General features: G+C 39.4%; 1 protein-coding gene across 1 annotated transcript in view; it reads left to right on the forward strand.

Annotated features, from left to right (window-relative positions):
* The window catches only part of slc8a2b (solute carrier family 8 member 2b), a 219,777-nt gene that overhangs the window by 86,141 nt on the left and 109,717 nt on the right, over nt 1-23,919 (forward strand). The window lies entirely within an intron of this gene.

The following is a 23,919-nucleotide window of genomic DNA, read 5'->3' on the forward strand; positions in this document are numbered from 1 at the left end:
ACTGATTACAGCACATTCAGCTAATAACTCCTATTAGCTAAGGGACTGTTGTGACTCAGTGTTCCTAATGAAGACTGCTTAACATGAACTATTCTGTCTCCTTGTAAGAATTTGATTTCTCAAAGCAGACATTTTATATACTGTTTAGCTACAACTGAGCCACTTACAACAAGTATGCACTGCATAAATAAAACATAAAGCACAGAAATAACCACAAGTGCAACGAGCAATCCCAAAAAGACAAAAATCTAAATTGGATCTTCTTAAATCTCCAGCTTCTCCATACCTATTTTACACAGGTGCCAAATACTTTCATTGTCTGCTTCACCCAATTAGATAAAACCACTTACTGTAAAGTCAGAGAGTTTCCAGTAAGTTTGCTTTGTTACTGAAGGAATTTCAAACTGAGATAGCAGACAGCGAGATTGTTGCATGTAAAAACATGAATGTATGTAGCAGAAATATAATCCCACCACAAAAAGTATATATTTTTTAATTTTATACTTAATTTATTGAGCATCATAATGCTTAGACTTCAGATGCAGTTCTTGTCCTCTCTTTTGTCACCTACCTGTACCCTGATCAGTGGATTGAGTCATTTCCTGGATTGCTTTGGGCCTGTTTGTTTTTGCAGCTATTGAAAATTCAAGTCTTGTGCCCTGATGCAGCATGGTCCTTGAACATTCAATAGGAAGCTTTTCATTTTCTGTGATTATAGCTATTAGAGAGATATGAAATAAAATCCTTTGGTGGGATGTAGCTTAGCAGTCGAGGGACCAAATGGGCATTATTACACCTCCCACTGTCCTGCACAACAGCAGCCTGTGTGGTTTACTGATCTCACCTAATGCAGTGTGTTCGTATGAAATGGATTGAGATGCCATGGTTACAAACCAATATGCTGCTGGGAACAAAATTTCTTTCCTCAGTCAGTCTGTTTTCAGTCCCTGCAGTGGGATTTCCAGTAAAGTTGGCTTTGCTTTACATCACGTTACCAACAACTTCTGCATATTAAAGCTGAACATGGAGTAAATGGGTTTCACTCAGCCATGTCATCCTACTCCATGTTGTTCGTGGTACTGGAAGTAATTAACAGGCAAGTGATAAGAGAACATGTTCAGTGGAATCTGTTCTATCACGCATTATGATTCTACTTCGTTGGGAAGTGCAGTAGAACGTGTGTCTGTAACACGCTGATTTGAGCTACGTTTATGCAGCGGTAACCACTGAAAGCCGATTTTTGAAAAGGGACATACTGAGGACCACATGTCTGGGAATTGTGTCATATGTTTTATCAAGAATGAAACTACTTTCAGCTGCTCCCTTATCACTAAGGGTTTCCACAGTGGGTAGCTCTACAAGTTTGATTTGGCAGCATTTTATGGCAGATGTTCGTACCGACCCAACCCCTAAGTGGATGTTTTATCAAAAAATAAAACCAGTGAAATAAAGAAGAGAATGGCATAGCAGATGGCTCATGATTTCTTTGTTGGAATCTCTTACCCACCAAATCATTTAAAAAAAATAAAATGATATCACTCTAACCTGAAAGTATTACCTTAAATACACTTTCCATCACACACACATTATGTAACAATTCAACTTAACAGACAACCTAAATGATACACTCAGACACAAGCAACAATCCCAGATCCAAAACTTGAGGAGGAGGGTTTACCAGTGATCCTGCTGGGTGTTCTTGTGGGCTGAACCACAGAGAGTGAGCAGCAGGCTGTAATCCAGAGGGCAGGCGAGAGGGCGAGGTGGCTGGAGACTGAGCGTCCGAGGCGGCGGCTGTGTGGAGTAGCTCTGAGGTGTAACAAAGGCAAGCCAACAAAGTGCTGGGTTGAGAGAGAACTCAATGAACATTAATCACAGGCTAAATCCCAAGTCCTAGGTACTGCCGGTGAGCCGTGTCACCACAATAGAAGGGGAACGATCCCTGATCCAGCAAGTCCTAAATACCCCGTCAGTAATCTGGTCAAAAGGAAACAGGTGTGGATGAGCAGCCCATAAAGGGAGGCTCCTTTGAGAGAAAGCAGCCTGCCCATCAGCCCAACTAAAAATGCAGATAGAGCCAAAACAAAAACAATGCCATCCAGCCCACAACATGACAGCAAGAAAGCCAAGGATTATAAAATTAGACAGTACGTGGCAGAACCCACAAGATATGATTTTTCCAACAAAAAGCATTTGTTGCTCCTTATCAATATCTCGGTTTCAGGATTATAGACTTCCTCTCTACCCATTGCATGATATAAGTAACATAAAGACAGATACTGAGTGCAGTCGAAAACAGATTCATTATGGAAAGCTGACTAATACAAATGTAGCTGCTGCCTGAGAAACCAAATACATTTTTTGGTCTTCAAAGCAAAGACAAAAAATTATCCTGACAAGTTCCTCCCATTCAGTGAGCGCATATCATCTATCCTCCAACTTTGTTGTACATTATACAGCAGATGTTTGTGGTGTGATCTAAAGGTTCAGAGACTGTGCCTTTGAAAATGTACTTGAATTCAGTTTGGCCATCATCACCTTGTGCAGGAACAGACTGCTCCCACTACCGCAGCAAAGTGGGGAACACACCTTAGAGTCCTGTTCTGTTAGAGCATCAAGCACCATTGGAAAACCTCGCTAAAGCTCCTTCACTGAGCCAAAAGGGCTACCCTTCAGCCTGAATTTACTTTTAGGGATGATGATGCAGTCAAACACTGTCATATCTGGCAAAGAGGGCAGGTGAAGAGATGAAGAGTGTTGTGATGGAGCACCCAGTTACCATTGCACCACTGGTTAGGTCTTCTTTCTTAAATGCTTGGAGGACGTCACAGTAGAAGTCTGCATTGACAGTCTGACCCTAGGAAAGAATTCAAAGCTACATGAATGACAAAGAAATGTCCAGAGGCCTTTTTAGACTTTGATACTGTTACTTCTGTGCAAATAAGTGGTCAAAAAATCATGTGACACAGGTCCTGCATGCATGACATCCTGCAAATGTTAACTCTGCTGGTCCTTTTATTAATATGCCTTTCACAACAGGAACATAATCAGCTCATATGTCTTGTAAATGTCAGTTATGGCACATACATCCAGGCCTGTAATAGTACCAGAATCATGGCTGATGTATGTCAGGACACATTTTCAGTATTAATGTTGTTATAGTATTACATTAGTGCAGTACTGTATGGATTATAAAAGGTAATCACCAGTGTAATGTAGTGGCTTATAGGTCAAAATCTTCCTCAAATAGCATGCATGCCTATCAGATTCAAAACAAAGAGCAGAGGAAATTACCCAAAGATCAATAATGAAATCACATAATAAGAGGTACAGATGAATAATGTTAATTATTATAATTACCTTTCCTCTTGTTTGGTTGCTTTTTGTTCCTTCTTTATCGTGAAAGTGCAATGATTAGAGAAATGTGTGTGTGTGTGTGTGTGTGTGGTGGGGGGGTAATTTGAAAACCTGCTTCACTGTGCGATGATTAATGTCGTCGTGTCTGATGTTGGCCTGAATGCACAGGATGCGATGGGGCTCATTCTGATGTGATTCAGGATGCTCCTTAAATGGAATTTTTGGCACATCATGTTCTGTCGTAATAAATGAGTTCAGCGGCTTTACACCTCAGTCCAGCTGGTCTTATTCATGTCAGTGAAACACATGTGAGCAAGTGCACAGAGTTACAGTCCCAGAAAATTCACCTCAGGTCCTGTTAATACAGATTCTTAGTACATGGATTCATTATCTATTTACCATTATTTACAAAGGTACAAACAGTGACAACATTTATCAAGGACACGTATGTCAACACAGCACCATATCAGCCCTTTTTTAAAATTACAATAACATTACCGTGCCAGATGTGTCACGAGCACAAAAAACATCATGACTATGTTTTATTGTGCTTGTGACACATCACATACATATTAGGTGACCAGCATACATCCACACTCCAAGAACACTTGAAGGGGAATGTATTCTCTCCTGAATCAGGTTTGTTGATGCATCAAGCAGTTTTAAAATGACCTCAGACTCCTGTGTGAAGGTTCAGTTTGATTCATACCTCCACCATGCCAGCCTCCTCCAAGGACTGCAGACTTTGTTAATCTTTAGACTACGATCCACTGCTGCTCCCTGTGAATGGGAATATGATTTTAACTTTTTAAGTGTAATGGAAAGTATATCTTGCGCGCAAAAACATTTAGGGATCAATAAATCTCTCGGATCAGATCACGTATAACTCTGTATGGTGATACAGACGCTAAAGATGCAAAAAGCTCTCCAGTGGTTTCTGGTGGTTCCAGTAGCTTCAGTCTCCCCTCAGGGAGGACTGCAGGAAGTCCACTGTGCAACATTATTATTATTATTATATGACCTCATGGGCATCAGCCTGAGAAGCTGCTGCTGCTGCATTGTTGCATACATACCACTTTGTCCACACAAGAAAATCACATTTGACAAGCACTTTACAAACAGCACAGCTATGATCCATGCAGTTCAATGCAGTTTAACATTTTCCTTGATGCCGACACAAAGACACCAAGTTTACATTAGCATAAATCAGGAGACTTAACGTGTTTCTGGTGAGAAGAAGGGCGAGATGTGATATTTTGAGAAGGGATGGATTACAGGATCAGAGCTCAGGGAGCTTTTTGTTCTTTTCTAATCCAAACTGTTGTCAAACAGTACTGATCTGGCTCACAGCTGCTTCCCCTTTCCTCGCCTATTTAACATAACCTTTTTGTTTTACATAATCCCTGTGTTCTAATTGCCCAACTTGAGGGCCACTGTTTAATTCTGCTGTCAACAGGAAGATACTAAAATAAAACCTCGCTGTAGCTGTCATAATCCTGCAGTTCTGTATTATTTCAGTAGCTGTAAAGTCACTTCATCTTGAACTTTATTGAGTGTAATTTGCATTTTACAAAAGGGAACAAATTTTAAAATGATATTTGTCTTTTACAGTTTGCATGCATACAAAAAAGATATGTAAAAAAAAACATGACAGATGTAATGAGCAGTTTTATTCATGTTGTCTTTTTTCAGTCTTTGTTGCTGTTGCTGGTAGCATTTGTAATAACAGTATTATACAGTAATGGTACTTTAGTATGAGAATACAAATGCAAGTCAATCATCAGCCTGTTTCATCTCCCTCCCTTGTTGCAGCGCTCTCAGTCTCGGTGTTTTGCTCTGCTTTTCCACCGTTTCCTGGTGAGGATGAAAGTGCTGATGTAACCAGTCTGTCCAGCTAAATCCATTTTCTCTCTTCCATAACAATCCTGATCTGTCCACATCCTCAGCAGCTTTCCTTCACATTTCCTCAGCTCTCACTTCCTTTTATCACCTCTGGTCAAAATTCAGTCTCATCCAAGATCATTAATGATAAAGTTTATTTACTAATGTCCTTTAAATCAAAACCTGTGTTAGCTGGTCACACCCATATGTTTTATTTTTATTTATGTTGCAGAAATTTTGTCTAAAAAAAATTTTTTTTTTTTCTAAATTTGTGTTTTAACTTCAAACTTTTGAATTCCTGCATTTAATCACAGCTGCTCTAATCAATGGATTATTTTATGTTCCCTCCACAACACTGCAGGGAAATGCAACGAGTCTCTTAACATAGCAATGAAATAGAAGTTCAGAAAAAACTTTAAGTGTAAGAACAAATCTTTATGCCTTTGGCTTTGTTCTTCCTCAGGTCACTTTAGTCTATCTATTAAAAATACATTATGGAACAAGAAAGTTTCAATTTTTCAAGCAGAAATAATTCTTCAGAAGACACAGATGAAGAGTATAAAACTCTAAATACATTTATACAGCAGGCATCCCTTGCACTTCTGAATTTGTAACCTCACACAGACTCACAGATAAGGAATCACAGTATGTAGTCCACCATCAGGAAGGAGCAAGGCTGTCCTTTTAGAGCTCAAACATCCAGTACCATCTGTAGACAGCCAGGCCTGCCTACTCCTGAAGGCTCCACTGAGACCAACCTTTTTATAGGCCTGCCCATATAGTTATTTTCTGCAGAGCTGACAATACAAATTCAGCCTCCAAGATGTGTGTCTAAATGTGGCTGAAGTAATTTTTAACAAAAGTTTCATTTTTGGCTAAATCATCATATTTTTAATGTTTGGTTCAGGTTTTTTTTGTCTTTTCTGAAAACCTGAAAAAATGACTTCGCCCATTATTTTAAGAGGGTGATGATATGATTCCTAGTTGCTAGTTTAATACTGTACATGCACCTTGCTAAAACTAAAGCAGTCTAATGCAAGAGTTCAGCAGTGTCTTACTGTGTGCAGGTGTTAACTGAAAGGCAAGAGTGTTTTAGAGGATTTTGTCTGTCATGCTTTTCAACACTGCAGAGTTGCTGTCAGAGGTTGCAGGTTAAAGGCTGAAATGCAGACTCAGGAGTGATTAAACAGAAGGTGAGACATTTAAGGCGAGTCCTGCACTGTGCATAAGCGATACAGATACCAGTCCGCTGTGATGTCATTCACTGGTTTTGGACTCTTTTCAGTTGAGAGTTGAACTTTAGCTAAAGCTATCCAGTCTTGTTAGCATGATGCATCCATAGACCATCCATGTAGGTGACTGGCACAGATGCCTGTTAGTAAGTGGAAAAAATGTTCACCAAAATATGAACACAGCTTTATTTGACATTCTGTTTGTGCAATTAACTGCACAGCAGGCCACATTATCATTATTATTAGTACTAGTGGTAGCCAAAATTACAGCCATGTAAACTCAAAAACATCTCGAAATATTGTAAATACAACATGAAATATAAATCAAAACAACTTATAATAGAAAATAGAGGTAATATAAAACATTAAAACATTAAGTGGCTTCTCAAGAGAAGTCTCCTCCACTGCATTCCTTATTATGCATTTAAATTCACCAACAGATTGAAGCATATTTAAACTGAGGTCTTTCTGTAAGGACAAGGTGCACAGAAAATGCTGTTTTCCCAGATCTGTCTGAACTCTAGGTTCATCAAAAGGCAACCATTTATCAGTTTTTAGATGATTGCATTCAAATGTTACAAAAGGTACTAACTGCTCAAACACTGTCAAACGGTCCAGTTCAATGGCTCAGATAAGCCGAGGTGAAGCCTAACAGGCAAGAATCCAAATGTCAGTGTCCACCTCACCGATCATGCATAACTTCAAGGCTTAATTACCATTTAAAATGGTGAGTTATATAAAAGTTCATCCACCATATAATTGTAGTGAAGGGAAATTTAGCTGTAGGGACCAAAACTCTTTATTTTACCAGGTTAAAACATTTTTTTTTCTGCTGTAAATTTGGGTATGTTTTTCTTTTTTTAACTTGCCTCATGAAATGCAGTTTTTCACACTTCCTTTTCAATTGCAGGCGTTTTGGCTTGGTAAAAATAGGGTAGCTGATTCTGTCAGATAAAAAATATGTCTGCTAATGGATTATTACCTCTATGAATGTGATTTTTAAAAAATCCCATAATGCCCTGTACTTCCTCTGGCTCCCAACAACACAGATAAACACAGATTTCCTGATTTATTAGTTATTAGGATTAAATCTTAAAAAAAAAAAAAAAAAAATGGAGCCAATGAATGTTTTCCAGTTTGGTGACTGAACGTCAGTCAAGTAATTAATCAAAGTTGAGATTAATTTTGTGTGATTCAGATTGGACACACTGGAAAACATTGCAGCTGACCATGCTGCAGCCTCCACTGTGAGAAAACCTGCTGTGTGCAGCAGGACTCGAGCAGAGTTTTCCTTCACTGTGGAGCAGCGCTGCTCATCACGCTGCTGTGGTTTGAGTCCTGAGCAGAAGTGGGAGGCTTTCTGCAGAGCTGAGCTACTTGTAACTTAAAATGCTGTCGTCTGTGTGTGTGTGTGTGTGTGTGTGTGTGTGTGTGTGTGTGTGTGTGTGTGTGTGTGTGTGTGTGTGTGTGTGTGTGTGTCTGTGTCTGAGCCACTCAGAGAGCCTGCCACTGCACAAACCCATAAACAAAAACATGGGCACATGGAATACATGCCCACACACACCCACACACAAAAACACACTCATGCAGTTTAACTCACAAACACATACATCCACAAATCATGTAGACACAGGCCACAGAGACGCAGAGGAGGCGACAGATTAGTATGGGAGAGGCGGTAGTGGGTGTAAATTATTCAGGAGAGTGTTTGTGTGTGTTTAGACGGAGAAAGGAAAGACGGGCTGGAGGCAGATACACCAGCTGCACTTGTTCTGCTTTTCCTTTGGAAGCACAAGAGAAATAACAAGTGCAGCTCGATGTGCAGAATCGTAATCTTAGTTCCAGATAACTTATTTGTTCATTCTCTCATTATCTTCATACTTCTTCTCCCACACCTAATTCATTTTGATCTAGAAATGTTTGGACATTGAAACATTTTCTTAATTTTGAGTCTGTGTGCCACCACAATAGATTAAAAATTAAACAATCAGGAGACAAATGAACTCCAAACTTTCAGCTTTAATTCAAAGGAGTTGAACAAAACTGTTGCATTAGTTCTTCAGGATTTGCAATATTTTTTATAAAGAGCTCTCCATTTACAACTCTATGTCCATCCACCTACCTACTAGGGTTTAATCCCGGGATCCGGGATTCCCGGGAAATGCGATCAGAACCATTTCCCGTTTCCCGGGAAACGTTAGACGGGAAACCGGGAAAAAAGTCGCGCGCGTCGATTTGACTTTCAGAAAGAAAAGAAAGCTTCAGAATGTTAAATTTAAGGAAATATTGAGAGAAGGGTTCATTTAATGCAAAAAGCATTACTCTTCATTTCAGGCACGTTCAGCCTCCGTTTAAGGCTTCAGCCTTCATCTCAAGCGTTTTAATAGAGGTATTACACAGTTGTGCTTTTTTCCTCTTTAATTTGTTGAAATCGTAGGCAATGTGTTTACCCTAAGGTATTTTGTATTATATAATTTTATATTATTATATATTGTTATATTGCATTATATAGCCTATAAAATATGCCTGCCCTGAACAATAAAGAAATATCTGTTTAACTTCGAGTGTTTCTTTTCCTCGTTTGCAGCCGCTTACTAACAATCATGAATTAGGATACGGGCCTAATGTGTGAAAAAATTATCATGAAATAGATTGCTTTAACATATTTCGCTTTTAAAATGGAGTTGAGTAAAATGTATATTTTTTAGGCTATAAGGATTGGCCAGTTTTTCAAAAGACGATTCACAGCGAACCTACTTTAACCCTCAGACACGGTGTTATAAATTTGCTGTTGCCAGAATGGCAATGACCAAGTCGTAGTGCATTACTCAAGGCCCTGTGTTATGCCATATTATAGTGTAGTACGGTAGTTAACTTTTCAATGACTATTACAGCGTTCCACTGGTGGAGATATAGCGCAACAGATGTCGCCACGACAGCGTGGCTGAGCCATTATCAATGCTGTGGAGATGAACCGTATTGTTTTGCACCAGCAGTTGTAAAATAGCTTGTTATAATTCCATGTACAATGGAGGAATATTCGAATTATATTTGTTAAGGGAGTGTTGAGGAACGATACAACACCGCATAGCTCGAGCACTCGAATGTCGAGATGTAGGTTTTATTGCATTAATCAAGCCGACGTTACCCCCTACTGGGCATAACAGGACATAGCTGGAAAGCTACCTCTACAATATCACAATAGGTTAAGGCCGACACAGGCTACAGAAGGCCTAATTAAAAATAAAAAAATAAATAAACTTTTTCCCGGGATTCCCGGGAAATGGCTCGTCATTTCCCGGGATTTGATTCATGTCATTTTCGGGAAAAATATTAAACCCTACTACCTACCTACTGGTGCATCAGTATATCAATTTATCCATCCATAATCAGTCTGCACCACATCCAGCAAACGTCCATTTATCTGTCCATAATCATCATCAGCTAACTTCTGCTTCTTTCATTCATTTCACTGTTTCATCAAGATTTGCATCACATCAGATTTCTTCCCTCACTGACTCTGAATCATTCAAATTCACAGCACGATTGCTTTACATTTAAACATCTCACTGTTTTTCCATCTCCACCTCCCATTTCATCCCATCTCTACTTGTTTATCGTGTCTATCAGGCAGTCTGCAGGGATTAAAGACTATTAAACTGTGGCTCATGATCAGCTGGTTCATCATGAACTCTTTAATCCTTCTTATCCTTTATTCTCTTGCGGTATTAAGTAAAAACTGGCCTGCTGTGAGTCATCTGAATTACATTTCACCACAAAGATTATAATTATGCAAGGTGGTATTTTCTTCAGTAATCTTACTGATATGGGAAAATAACAAAGGGTCCTGCAGAAAAAAGACAGGTTGAGTCTTATAAATAGTCCAAACACTAAGAACATCCAAAAGGCAACGGAGAGCTCAAGGGAAATCTACAGGGTCATAAAAAGGCAAATAAACAGAAGAACCAGCAATGACAGACAGGACTAGATATACATCAGCACACAGGGGGAATGGTTAGGGTGGAGGAGACAATAGTATGAGTGAGACAGTAACAAAGTAAATTGTTAGGAAAATAAAACAGGAAGAAAATATGAGAGACAAATACAGTAGAGAAAAACAGACAGAGTGACAATTAAAAATGAAAAAGCAAAAACAGGATCCAAAACTCACCTGACATCACATCATGATCGTTAAACACATAAAAGAGAAAGAAACTGATACAAATATAGTATGTTTTCTTATGTTTTCTAATATTTTTTGGCATTTTTAATTATTAATTAGCGTAAGCCCGATCTTCTGGAGGAGGCCAGTAAACCTCTCGTAGAAAATGACATCAAAATTAATGCCTGAAGAAATCTGAATATCAAAATCTTCCTGAACAGATCGAACATGTTTCCCTCTTCATGGAGAGCGAGTTTGAAAAGTTGCTCTGTTGATACATTTTGGACAAAAATGGCAGAAATTAAGAGTGTGATGAACTTTCACCTTCATATTGTGAAAATTGTCCAAGTTTTCCTTGAAGTACATAGGACTGATGAAATTTGGCATTTTATAATTTTTTTTTTCCCCAAGCATTTTTGAACACTTATAATATTGTCCACAGGAAACTTTGGGCACTGATACTGTGGGATGTATTATAGTTTCAACAACAAATCTCCACCAGTTTAATCCCCATAACACAGTAACAGGAACAAGAACTGAGTCTGGATGTTTCATCTGTTTCCTGATAATTCAGCCTTTTGGGTAAAACTCTAAGGGTCACCATACGAGATGAGGGGCTATCATATGGAAGCGCTCCCATTTACCTACATTTTGAAACAAGGCTCATCTTCTAGCTGTAATTCCATCTGTGTCCACATAATTGTCTTATATAGCCATATTTTAGCACATTTATAGCTTATGGATGTGAAATGGAGAAAGGAACATTAGTGTTCACATGTTTGAAATAACTTTGAAACAGCATAAAAATTCTCTTTGCTCTGTAAGACAGAGTCTCATAAGCCATCAATGAACAGAAAGATAAGATCAGAGGGACAAGAGTTTGAATAGTTCAGCGTTGAACAGAGAAGGAAGAAGAGTCAGTACAAATCATACCAGCAGTGTAATCATGGACAACAGAGAGGTCAAGCAAAATAATAAAGAAGTAGGTCATAAAGAGGACAGAGGGGACAGGAGGTCATTGTATTGCCAAATATGATGTCAAAATAGAGAGCATAAAAAAGCAAAGCATGCCGTTAATACATAAACACTGCATAATTAGAAGAGAACATGAAAGAGGCTCATTGAAGCTGAGCACAATAAGAAGGAAATGAGAGAGGAAGAGTGTGGGAGTGTTTGGATGCAATAATGTGAAAAGGAAGAAATTAGTCTCCAGAGCAGAAAGGTTCCCTGTTTACACTCTCATCCCGCTCTGACTGAATTCACCGGAGCGTGACATTTGCCTCCAGCTCTTCACTCCTCAGCGTCATGACTAACGAGTGATTTACCATGCAGTAATTCCTGGGAAGTGAAGGGGAAGAAGGACGTGAAGAAGAAGAAATTCTATAACGGAAGATTGGGAGGAATTATTCTAGATAATTGAGGAATGAGTAGCTTTGTATTATTCTATTATGAAATCACATAAAAAGGCAAACACCTAAAATTATATGCAAATGTTTGCTGTGGTTTTAGATAACCTCTTAAAGCCAAATCTTTAATTGTTTCCAGCTGTTCTAACAAAGGCTTAAAAAAGTGTATTTGCCTCTCATTCATGTAATAAACCTAACAATGCTGTTTCCATGTTCTGGGGCATTTAGGCTGCAGAATACGTGAAGTTCATCACATTTAGGATTGGAAATCAGTCCCTTTGTAGGGGAATGCAGTTCTGTCCTTTTACATTTTGTGTTTCCTAAAGTCAAAGTATACAGCTCTGCTCCCTGTTCCTCATATTTGAGTTACATCAGGTAAAAGTGGAGAGGGTGTGTGTGTGTGTGTGTGTGTGTGTGTGTGTGTGTGTGTGTGTGTGGGTGTGTGTGGGTGTGTGTGTGTGTGTGTGTGAACATTAACAGAGACTGAGAGCACATGCTAACTGAAAGCAATTTTGTTAGAAAGGGAAGCTGAATCGATTTCCTGAGCATATCGACCATCACTGGGAAGGTTAGAAAAGTGGTTCTCAAAGTGGGGTTTGGGGACGTCCTGGGGTCCACAGCTTAAATGATCTGCAAAATAATCTGCTATAAATTATACATTTTAATATCACGTGTATGTCCACAGTGGTGGGAGGAGGACTCTTCAAAAAAATCTCTTTTTTGTGTTATTACTGTTCAGTTGTGCCTTTCACTGTTCTGTGTGTCTCTGAGGCCTCAGGGTAAATGCTTGTTATCTTGACTCCTCCTTGTGTCAATCTCGCCTCCTCTGCTCACATCTCTGGAAACAAATAAGATTAATAGGAGGATGTGCAATGTGGGAAATGAGAGAGGGCGGTTCTGATTCTTTCAGCCCATTCCCCTGTGTAGATATAGTCCTGGATTCTCTCTTGTCTGGTCACCTGTTTTTGCTCTCATGCATTCAACTGTTCCTGTGTCAGATATGTGTCACAAATGTCCACAAGTGCAAATGGGAGCAAAAATTTGTTTAATCAGTGAGGAATAGAAAATTTTCTTCCTCATAGATAGATAGATAGATACTTTATTGGTATCTATCCAAAAGTTCAAAAATATCTCAATTAGAACGTTATAATGCTGATTAATTGTTCATCTCTATTTTTCCACCATGAGCCTTCAGAACAGCTTCAGTGCACCTTTCCATACACGCTCCTAGTCTGTCACATTACTATAAACTCTCCCATAGGTGTTAAACATCACAATGTATGATTTACATCATTTTCAGCTGCATCGTAGCTGCCAAAGCACCAGCACCTTGAGTGTGTTGTGGAGTCTGCATGGAGCTGCCATCACATCTTCGCAGCATTGGCTCCTTCAGCTCCTTCGATCACTTCATGTCAGTCTGCTCACAGACAGAAACAGCTTTATATTCTATACAGCAGGTTCTGCACTCGTTCTACTTCTCCGCTTACTGACATTTTGGTAAAGCACAGAAAAGCCGTGCCGTTATAGTCTGTGCTCCCATCTCTATCATACAAACGTACAGTTTTTAATACAACTTTGTTTAGTGTCTAAAGAAACACAACAATCGTATGGTGACTGTATTTGATTTGTTTTTCTGGACCTTTTCTAAAGTAGAGAACTAAATGAACTGTACCACAATATGGGAGAACAGCCATTCACACCTATGGTCACTATAATCACCAAATTACCTAACCCCATGAATTTCTTTGGGAAGAGGCCAGAGTATCCAGAGAGACACTGGGAGAACAGGCAAACTCCACAGAGCCAGGCCCCAGACTGCCCCAGCTACCCAGAGGCAACTGCAGAGGTTTCTATAAAGTGAAAGGCTTTCCTCTTTCACAACCAATAATAATGCTGGATGCCTTTGACAGAAAGCACTTATTAATTGTTCTTCACTAGAGCGGCGCCATAGGAAGAGAGAAGTTGGTAGAAAAGAGCCAAATTTGTTGTAAAGAGGAATCTGGAGGTTCCTGGTGGTTGGACTCCAGTAACAACATCACAGAGCAGAGTCTCAGCTGAAGGTAGGAGGCAGTAACTGGACCCCCAGAGTCCAGATGCTGGTGTTGGTGGAGCAGAGGAAGCAGATGGCTGATGGACACTTTCGAGACTTACTGGACAACCTGGTGGAGAAGCTGAGCAACAGATCAGTGTTTTATAAAATACACTCTAAAAATTAATCACTTCTTAAAGGGACCAAGTTCCAATTACAGTAGAATTTTCCTGCACATCCACTTTATTCATAAGTTTGGGAGCATCTTGCTAACAAACAGATGAGCAAACAAACCGAACCAATCACGTAACCTCCCTGATGGAGGTAAATAATTGGCACCCATTGTTCCTTATTTGCCCCCATAAAATCTGTTTTTCTCCTCCTACTCTGCAGAAAAGAGCAGAACTAGACAATAATCTCAGAACATATTCAGAAAAGAGAATTTATTATTATAATTATGAGAGGCATTCTTAAGTAGTAGAAAGTTGTGTGTGAATTGGGCCCGAGGCTTACACACCAGACTGCTGCAGTCTGAACACAACCGATGGGCTGCAAATCTAACTGGCTTCATAAAACGCACAAATCAGTACATGTGGGCAGACATGAATTTTGCATTTCGACTTTAGAGGAAAAAACAAAACACATAACACTCAAAAGTATTGGTTATTTGCTAAGTTTTTTCTTCTATATCTTCAAAGCTGTAACACAGTCTTCCAAATATGTCATATATAAAACATTCCTGTGAGATTTTGCACCACGTCGACATGGTGTGGTCAACTCCACATCTGTGCTATCAGGCGCCCGCTGTCAGTCAGGATGCTTCTTTGCCCTACAAAGAGGTTTTAGCTCCTACCGAATTATTCTGAACTGTAGCAAAAAAAAGTTTACATCCTCTCCAAATGTGTTTGAGAGCAACTTTATCAAAGACCTGTTGCAGGTTGGACATGTTGGGCATGCACAGCTTTTTTTTTTTCAGCTCACCACAAAAGTAGAGTTATTGTAGTCCACAAGTGGGCTGCAGCAGTAAACATACTGCATCCATAAAATCCACAAAAACACCTAAAAACGTTCCTGTTCTTTAGTGTAAAGAAGTACACTCTAAATGAATGATGAGCACTGAGCAGTGGGTGTTAAGAAAGAGCTCGATTGTGCTTCAGTCAGAGGAGCAAAATTTTCCCAACAAAAACACTCTGATTGTTAGAGGGCTGTGTGATAACAGAGCTGCAGTTTTCTTCAGTGATGTCATTCACTGTTGGATTTGGGGAAAAATCAGATATTTAAAGCGCTCTTTTCTTCTTCTGGAGTTTCATTCATGTCTAAGTTGGTGATTCGAGAATTACAGAGATTCTATTTTGTGTCAAATAGAAAATTTCACACCATATTTCTGAACTGGTGTGTTTCAAGTTTTCTAGTTTAAGTTGAAATGTGTACAGTTGTGCACAGCTGACAAAATTAGGTCCTGAAAGGATTTCAAATGAGTCTCAAAATGAGGTACAGCTTATTTTCAGCCCCAGCATTTCTCTGGGGATGGCAATGTCAGGTCACTCTGTCTTTCTACCATTTTGGTCCAGACTGAAACATCTCAGCAGCTATTAGAGGGCCTGTGGTGAAATTTGGCACTTTAAATTTATAGTTTATGGTCTCTTGGTTTTGGATATTTATCCTTATATCTTCAGTGATCTCCTAACTTTTCATAACTGGGGAAGTATCTGAACATCTACACGATGTTTTCCATTTTTTACCTGGTAAAATAAAGGTTTAAAAAAAAAAAGTGATTTAATAATCAGATTTTACTGAATATTATTCTCAGGCTTTCCCTCACCTCAATTTTCAGCAGTTTGCTATTAAATAGCTACTTGCATAAATTCATGTCAGAGTTTCCCATCATTCCATAAAGATTAGCACTGACTGTGGTGATTCCTTCTCTTTGAGTGGGCTGGTTTTAACAAGTTAAATCCTGCTGGATCCAGGTCGTCAGTTTGCTGTAGTTTCATTCTGCACAGTGAGAGAGTTTCTCTCCCTCACTGCTGTCCCACCTCATCAACAACACGAGACTTGTAATTCTGTCTATAATCACAACAGAATTAGTTAAAGTTAAATCTGTTGTTTATGCATGGCCATCTGGACTCCTCAACTTTGGTAAGTCTTTCAGAATTGAGCAGAGAGCTGCCAGCTTGATCCAGACTGGTGCAGAATATCCTGTGAATGTGTGACTCTCACTCAGATGTGCACTTAGTTCCGCTGTAGATTTGCCTTTTGATCTTTGTGAACTCCTCACGGCTGCTCACTGCTCAGTGCAGTATTGTTTTGGTGATGTTTCACTCTGCTGCTGATTGATGGACTTGATCCAAAAGTGTGTTTAATTGAATGTACCCCTGAAGCTGCAGGCCTCCACTCACTTTGAACTCACCCTCAGAACTTGATGTGAACCAAAGTCATTACTGTTAACATTTAGCACCCATGGGTCAGTACAGGGTCACTGTGACTGATGCAGGGTGAACAGACTCATAAAGAGGCTCAGCCAGCAGAAGAAATGAAAAGTCTCCCAGCTGCAGCGCTGCGTCCTCTGTGTGAGCAGGATTCATTTCTCTGGAGAGCTCAGTGCTTCACCCTGAAGCCTGACGTTTTTCAAATAAACTGAGACAAGAACTCCTCAGTGCTTTCGCTGCAATGCTTTATGGTCTTAACTGCTGCATTATGACAAAGTACAGTATGTACAGTACGTGTACGTATATGTCACAAGTTTGAGTTTGCAAAGCTCTTTAATCCAGTTTACATAATGCTTTTATATATCCATCTACATCTCTGCACCAAGTATTTGCATTTAAATGAAGGCACCCATTTGAAAGTTGGATTAGGACACAGGAAATGTTTCACACTCGTGCTCACTAACGTGTCACTTGGACATATTGTTTTCAGAATTGAAAGTAGATATCTGCTCTCGATCCTCCTGAATAAAGCAAAGAGCAATGAAACCCGTGTTTGCAGATATTACTGCTGCATTAGATTTCAGGTTTTATTTATCGTGGATTTTTATATATCTCACCCAGAGAAATTCCAGTGTTTATTCTTTGGATCTTTTTAGGCAATTATTTAAATTGCATTCAAATATCTTTCAAAATATTTTTAACAACCAAAAATACCTTTGAAGGCTCCACAGGGCTTTCTCTGTGAGCTTTCAGTTTTGCACTGTCGTTATAGTTTGGGAGGGTTCGGCCAGGCCTACAGTATTGACACTGATATTGATGAATTACCGCTCACCGGAAGACGTAATGCTCTTTATTCAGCTGCCAAAATTCCACAGATGTGAAAGTGGAGCATCTCTCCACAGAACTACAGAGGCTGCAGCTATTTCTAATCAGTAAATCAGTGACTTGGCTCCCTGTAAATGGGCTGATGATAGCGCTGATGAGATTGGCTTCCTCCTTAGCATATTTTGGTTAATTTATTCTTTTTCATTTTGTTTATTGCTGTTAAACTACTCAGATTGTGGCACTGAAGACCTTTAGGTCAAAACCAGAAATTTAAAGAGAAAGATAAAAAGCAGATTTAGAGAATAAGGTGAATTCTTTGTCACATTTAATGGTTTCTTGCTCACTGATACAGATAACAGTAAACAATGATGATTGACCCTGATTTCATTTCTGTGAGAGTTTTTTTTTTCTGTAGTTTTCATGTAAGAAGTTGTGTATCTTAAAGAGTGCTGCAACCTTTTCTTTCCCAGTGTTTCTCTAATAAAGCAGAATGTGTTCTGGTGATTAAAAGTTTTCATAGAGAGTTGGATTAAAGAGATTGATGCCACTTTCTTGTCTTTACAGTAAAGCTGCTGCCAGCAGTTGGCTAGCTAAACTTGGCATCAAGAATGAATGAGGAAACAGCTAGCCTGGCTCTTTTCAAAAGTACAACTGTGAGTGTAAATTATGACTCCGCCTACTGGTGCCTGGCAGCTGAATCCAAGACAGGTCCACACATCGCCTCTTATGAAACCTCAGATTTTCATTTTTACATTTGCATTTATCAAATAAAAAACATAAAAATGACCTAGCTTCGTAGCTGCTGAGACTGAGACCGAAACAGGCTAAACATTTTCCCAGGTTACCACTGTTGCCCGTCATGAAGAGAGATCAGAGTTTGAGTTTTGTTTCCGAAATACAAAAACATACCAAGCTGGGCCCCACTGTAGCTCAACTGGTTGAGCAAGTGACCCATATGCTGAAGGCTGCTGCAGAGGGCAGACCATTCCCTGCAGGTCTTTCTCCCCACTGTCCCTGCATTCCTGTCCACGCTCAGCCTTCATTAGATCCTGTACTATCTAATAAAGGCAGAAAATGCCAACAATTCATCTTTACAACAAAAATATGGCAAGTTAAATCTCCTCTTATGATGTCCTTAATTAATGTGCAGTTATATGCAGAGTTCCTGCCCAGTGGCATCTACTTTGGTCAGATGCATCAAACTGTATTTGAAAAAAAAAAAAAGACAATAAAATATATCAGAAATGTTGAGCTTTTCCTTTAAGCAAATGAAGTGCGAAGCTCACATTTTATTGTTTCATTGAATATGCATTTGTATGGGATACTGACATTATCTCCTCATGCTGTTGGAGTATAGAGAGTCCTGCTGTTTGCACATCCATGATGTAAAGGCTGTTTGCATTAAGATGAGCCGATCTTACAGATACAAAACCTGGAGACTGTAAGGTACATGTGCAGTGTGACACTGACAAAGAAGAATGTTTTCTTAGTAAAGTGAAACTGTTTCCTCGGTGGACTCACTTAGGCACGCTCTCTAGTGGTTGATGAAATGCATTCTGGGAAACAAAGATCACAAATCAGCAGGACAGCAGAACTCTACTGTCATACACGGCCATAACATTAGACACGTTACTTCATACTAATACTAAAGAGTGAGCTGAATCCACAGTTAGCTTACCGGACCCTCACATGTGGCAAATGTCTGTGAGAATCCATCTCAGTCTCCATTTCCAGTTTTTCTTCCAGGGATGTTCTTCCCTTTTTTTTATACAGAAGATAAGATAAGATAAGATAAAACTTTAATGATCCCACGACGGGGAAATTTGCGCATTACAGCAGCTCAGTACAGAAAACTAAAAATAGAATAGAATAAAATAAAATAAAATAAAATAGAAAAACACTATACACATATACATAAGCACTATATACAGAAAATATATAGTCAATACACACATGTACATATACACACATATACACACACATCAAAACACTATATACAGATATCAAAATATTATATACATTTGTAGCCGGTAAGGTACACAGCATACACGGTATGCATTATATGGGTGAGTGTAATAAATAAAATGTATCTGGACTGTAAGGATAAAGTGATGGCAGAGGAGGTAAAGTGTCCAAGTGACTCAAGACATTATGAAGTGTTGTACAGTCTAACTGCTGTTGGGATGAATGACCTGCGAAAGCGCTCCTTCCTGCAGCGAGGATGTTTCAACCCTCTGTTTGCTGCTTTGGAACATCTAAAACTTGAGTAATTTTTAGGTAATCTGGTTAAAAGAGCAGTTAAAATTCAGGAGACACCTTGAGACATTTAAGCAGTATTTTGTTGGTTGTACTTTCAGGTAAAGAAGGTATCTGATCAACACATTTGTCCATGCATGGTTTCCGTTGTAGTCATGAGTTTGTTCACAGTGGAATTACGGCACATTAGGACATTTTCTTATTAATTACTTTCATTTTTTTTTCTAATGCTCCTCAGCCTCTGTGTCATGCTGTCTGCAGTAACACACAAACAAAATACTTGAGTCGATTTAAAGCTGCTTCAGCCTAAAGTTACCAGCATCATTTCATTAAGGGGCATCTTGAGACAAAGGGTCGTTATTGCCATGGACACTGACATTCAGATAGGGGTGTACTAGACCTGTCTTTGTTAAGGGAAACCCTGACTAAAGAAAATGTGTCACTATTCTATACCCTTATAAGGATATTAACATTTTTACATTTTCAACATGTTTGACTCAAACTTTAGAAGTGCTGTCAGGTGCTAAGAGAGGTGATGTGATACTGTCTTACACTTTTTCTCATGTAATGGGGGGAATAGAGAGCCATGTAGGCTGAAAGAGCACAGTGATTAGAGAGAGCTCGGGAGATTTTTTGGAGTGGTGAACCATGGCATCTTTTCTCCTGATGAAATGCAACCATAACAGAAGTGTTGGCAGTCAACCTTTAGCCAAGACCTTTATGTCAGCCGTTCCCTGAGCTGAGAACAAGGAGGAGGAGAGTGGAAGAAAATCTAATATTTATGAGTGTCACAAAGTTACAGCTCCTCTATTACACACATCTGAGGACTGTGGAGGGCTAAACATTATCAAAGCCACTGCTTCAAATGTTTTATAAGTTGTACAAACCTTTGGATGTCTACTGTATAAACATGTCATGGTCCAAGGGTTTTGTGTTTCTTTTATGTTTTGGACTTGGATCTCTTTCTTTCCCTCCTTTTAGGGGTCCCCACAACAGATTATCTGCCACCATCTCACCCTGTCCTTTGTATCCTCTTCTGTCACACTAACCCATGTCTGCATGTCCTCCTTCACTCCATCCAATAACTCTTCTCTGTGGTCTTCCTCTTTCCCTCTTGTCAGCTCCATTTTCAACATCCTTTCTCCAAGCTATCCATGATCCCTCCTCTGCACATGTCCAAACCATCTCAGCCTCGTCTCCAGATCTCTCAACCTGAGCTGTCTCGCTGATGTGCTCTTTTCTAATCTTGTCAATTCTGGTCACTCCCAATGAAGATCTTAACATCTTCATCTCTGCCACGACCAACTCAGCCTCCATACATCATAGCAGGTCTCACTACCATCAAAGGCACGCTGTGGAAAAGAGCCAAAGATTAATAATAACTAATGATTAAATGCAGAGTGATGTGTAAATACAGTAAAAAGATTCATATGAATGAGTGAGTGTGTCCAAACTTTTGACTGGTACTGTGTGTGTGTGTGTGTGTGTGTGTGTGTGTGTGTGTGTGTGTGTGTGTGTGTGTGTGTGTGTGTGTGTGTGTGTGTGTGTGTGTGTGTTCAGGTTCCAGTGTTTGTTCCCTTCCAGTTTTAATTGATGTCTTGTTGTCTGATGTAGTGTGAATTAGTTTTCATGTGATTGTAAATAGACCAAATACGAAAATACGTGGTCCATCCTCTGAGTTACATCAGATGAGAGCAGTTGGTCGTCTCCTCTGTCCATCTGTGACCGTCCGCCCCTCTCAGCAGATAAAGAGCTATTGATAGAGTAAAGAAGCAGCTCCATCTGCCTCTTAATACAGGATGTGAGGAAGGATGTAGGACTTAATCTCTCTGTTTTAATTGTGTCCCAAATCAGACAGATGCCCTGACTTTTAAACAGGGGCCATCAAACAAAGAAATAGATTTTTTTTCCAAATATTTTAAACACATTGATTCAGTGGGACCTGCAGCATCTCATATTTTATTCTCTCTTCATCAGTTAATTATGCAGCGTTAAGCTGATACATGACATATTTACTAAAAAAATTGCATTCAGTTAAAAATCCACTAGAGGAAGTAAATGTGAAAGCTGCATCCCTTACCATTCATAAACTTTTTTCTTTAAAAGACTCCATTTTTTGACTCTTACAATGAAAATAATATGCAACATAAACAAATACGCACATCTACAGAAAATCACATTTACTTCAGAAATCCTACAATCTTGACACAAAAAGCAAGCTCTGGCAGCAAAAACAAGCTTTACTTAATGTATAAAGTTACCAGAGAGACAAACAAACAGAGCAGGACGAAGGAGAATCTGGGGAAAGTAAAAGCACAAAGTAAATCTGGCAAAGGGAAGTGGTGAATTAAATATGAGAGGCTGATTTGTGAGGTGGAATCAGGGGAGCAAAGATCCAGGTTCAAAGGAGGTACAGGTGAGTGTGGCTGGCCTGAAGAGGGATGACAGAATATCAAAAACTCAGTGAATGACAGAAAGACAGAAACTACAATTTTGCTGAGTAAACCCTGTTGTTCCAAAGTTAAAGGGTTTACACAGTTCAAATTATGATTGTTTGTGGTTTGAAACTGTGTTTAATTTGATTAAGAATGGGACAATAATTATAAGAATGTACTCTATAGCACCTGTGCTCAGGCTGGTCTTTCTTAGAAGTTGATAAGGAGGAAATTAATCCATATATTCATCTATCGTAACTGGTATTATGATCCTGGTTTCTAGTATTCATATTCTCTTGGAAAACGAGGTGCCCAACCAGTCTACAGTACATGTGTTTTATGGGCTTGATCTCAAATAAAATAAAGTTATAAATAAACCAAAATAAGGTTACATACAGCAATTCCAACAGGTGTGAATGGTGTTAGTCCTATGACAGGCTCGCAACCTGTCCAGGGAGCACCCTGCCTCTTGCTCTATGACAGCTGGGACAGGCTCCAGCCTCCCTGCGACTCTGAAAAGGATAAATAAAGAAAATGGATGGATTCATTTCTAGGCATAGCCAAGTGGTGGAGGGTCTCCACTTTGGTGGCTACAGAATCTCATCTCTGCTTGTTGGAGATGATGTTCTTCTGCTGCCTTCATCATGTGGTAACCTCCAGCTCACACTGAAGCAGTTAACAGCTGTGTAAAGTGATGGGATAAGACTAGCACCTCCAAGTTTGAAGCCATGGTTCTCAGCTGGAAAAAGGTGGAGTTCCCACTTTGGGTCTGGGACTAGTTGCTGCTTCAAGTGTCTCCAAGTATCAGTCTCGAGGTCTTATTCACAAGTGTGGGGAATGGTACATTGACAGATGGATTGGGGCCATTGTACTGACCCCTTGTGGTGAAGAGTCAGCTGAGCATGAAAGCGAAGCTGTCGATTTACCTTTCAATCTACATCCCTCCCCCCACCTGTGGTCATGAGCTCTGTGCAGTGACTAAAAGAATAAGACTGCAGTTATGAGTGGCAGAAATGAGCTTCCACCAGAAAGGAAGCACCATAAAGGTGGCTTGGCTCTTCCTTAGAGATAGGTCTTGGATTGTTTCAGGAGGGACTCAAGAGTAGAGCCACTACTCCTCCACATTGAAAGGAGGCAGTCCTTGTCCTGGAGTAGACCCAGGACAAGCTGGAGAGATGATATCTCTCGGGTGGTCTGGGAATGCATCGGTCTCCCCCTGAGTGTAGTAACTTTGTTTCATTTTTTTTTGTACTTTTACAAAAAGGTTGCTTTTTGCTTTAACCTTGTCAGTACTTTAATTTATGACTTGGTGAGTTAGAACATCAGACTGAGTTCCTTTTGGTAGAAGCCAAAACTGTTCAGTTGAGATTAAATAGCCTTCATCTTGGATCTAGGTTCTGAATTAAAGTATGCAACAGTCAGCTTAAGGTCTGACCAGAGTAAGAAACTTTAGAAAGAAATATTTCACCATAACTTTATTAGAGAAAGGATGGAAATGCTTGTTTGATTATTTTTTTTAGGTTTAAGAGACTCTTAAAAACTGAATTTTATCACAAGTTAGAAAATGATTTCTTGTTCCTTTGTTTTAATCTGCTGTGGATGACTCAGATTCACCAAAACTGAAAAAAATTAATAAAAATCAACCTAATATATCAGCTCACAGAGACATCTGCCTCACCCTGCATCTCTCCATCAGTCCCTCTGCTCCTGTACCATCTGTTATCATGGTAGAAAAACACTGCACACTCATACCACACAAAGATGTGTGTGCGTATTAAAGTTTCTGCTCATAATCCGTGACCCATCTCTGAGGATGATAGCGTACCTAATTAACTGACATCTATACAAATGAGCCCTGATCACTGACCTATATTACTACTCACACTATTTCTTAAACAGTCTGTACC

This window comes from Archocentrus centrarchus, chromosome 13 (genome assembly GCF_007364275.1).
Source record: "Archocentrus centrarchus isolate MPI-CPG fArcCen1 chromosome 13, fArcCen1, whole genome shotgun sequence".
Classification (NCBI taxonomy): domain Eukaryota; kingdom Metazoa; phylum Chordata; class Actinopteri; order Cichliformes; family Cichlidae; genus Archocentrus; species Archocentrus centrarchus.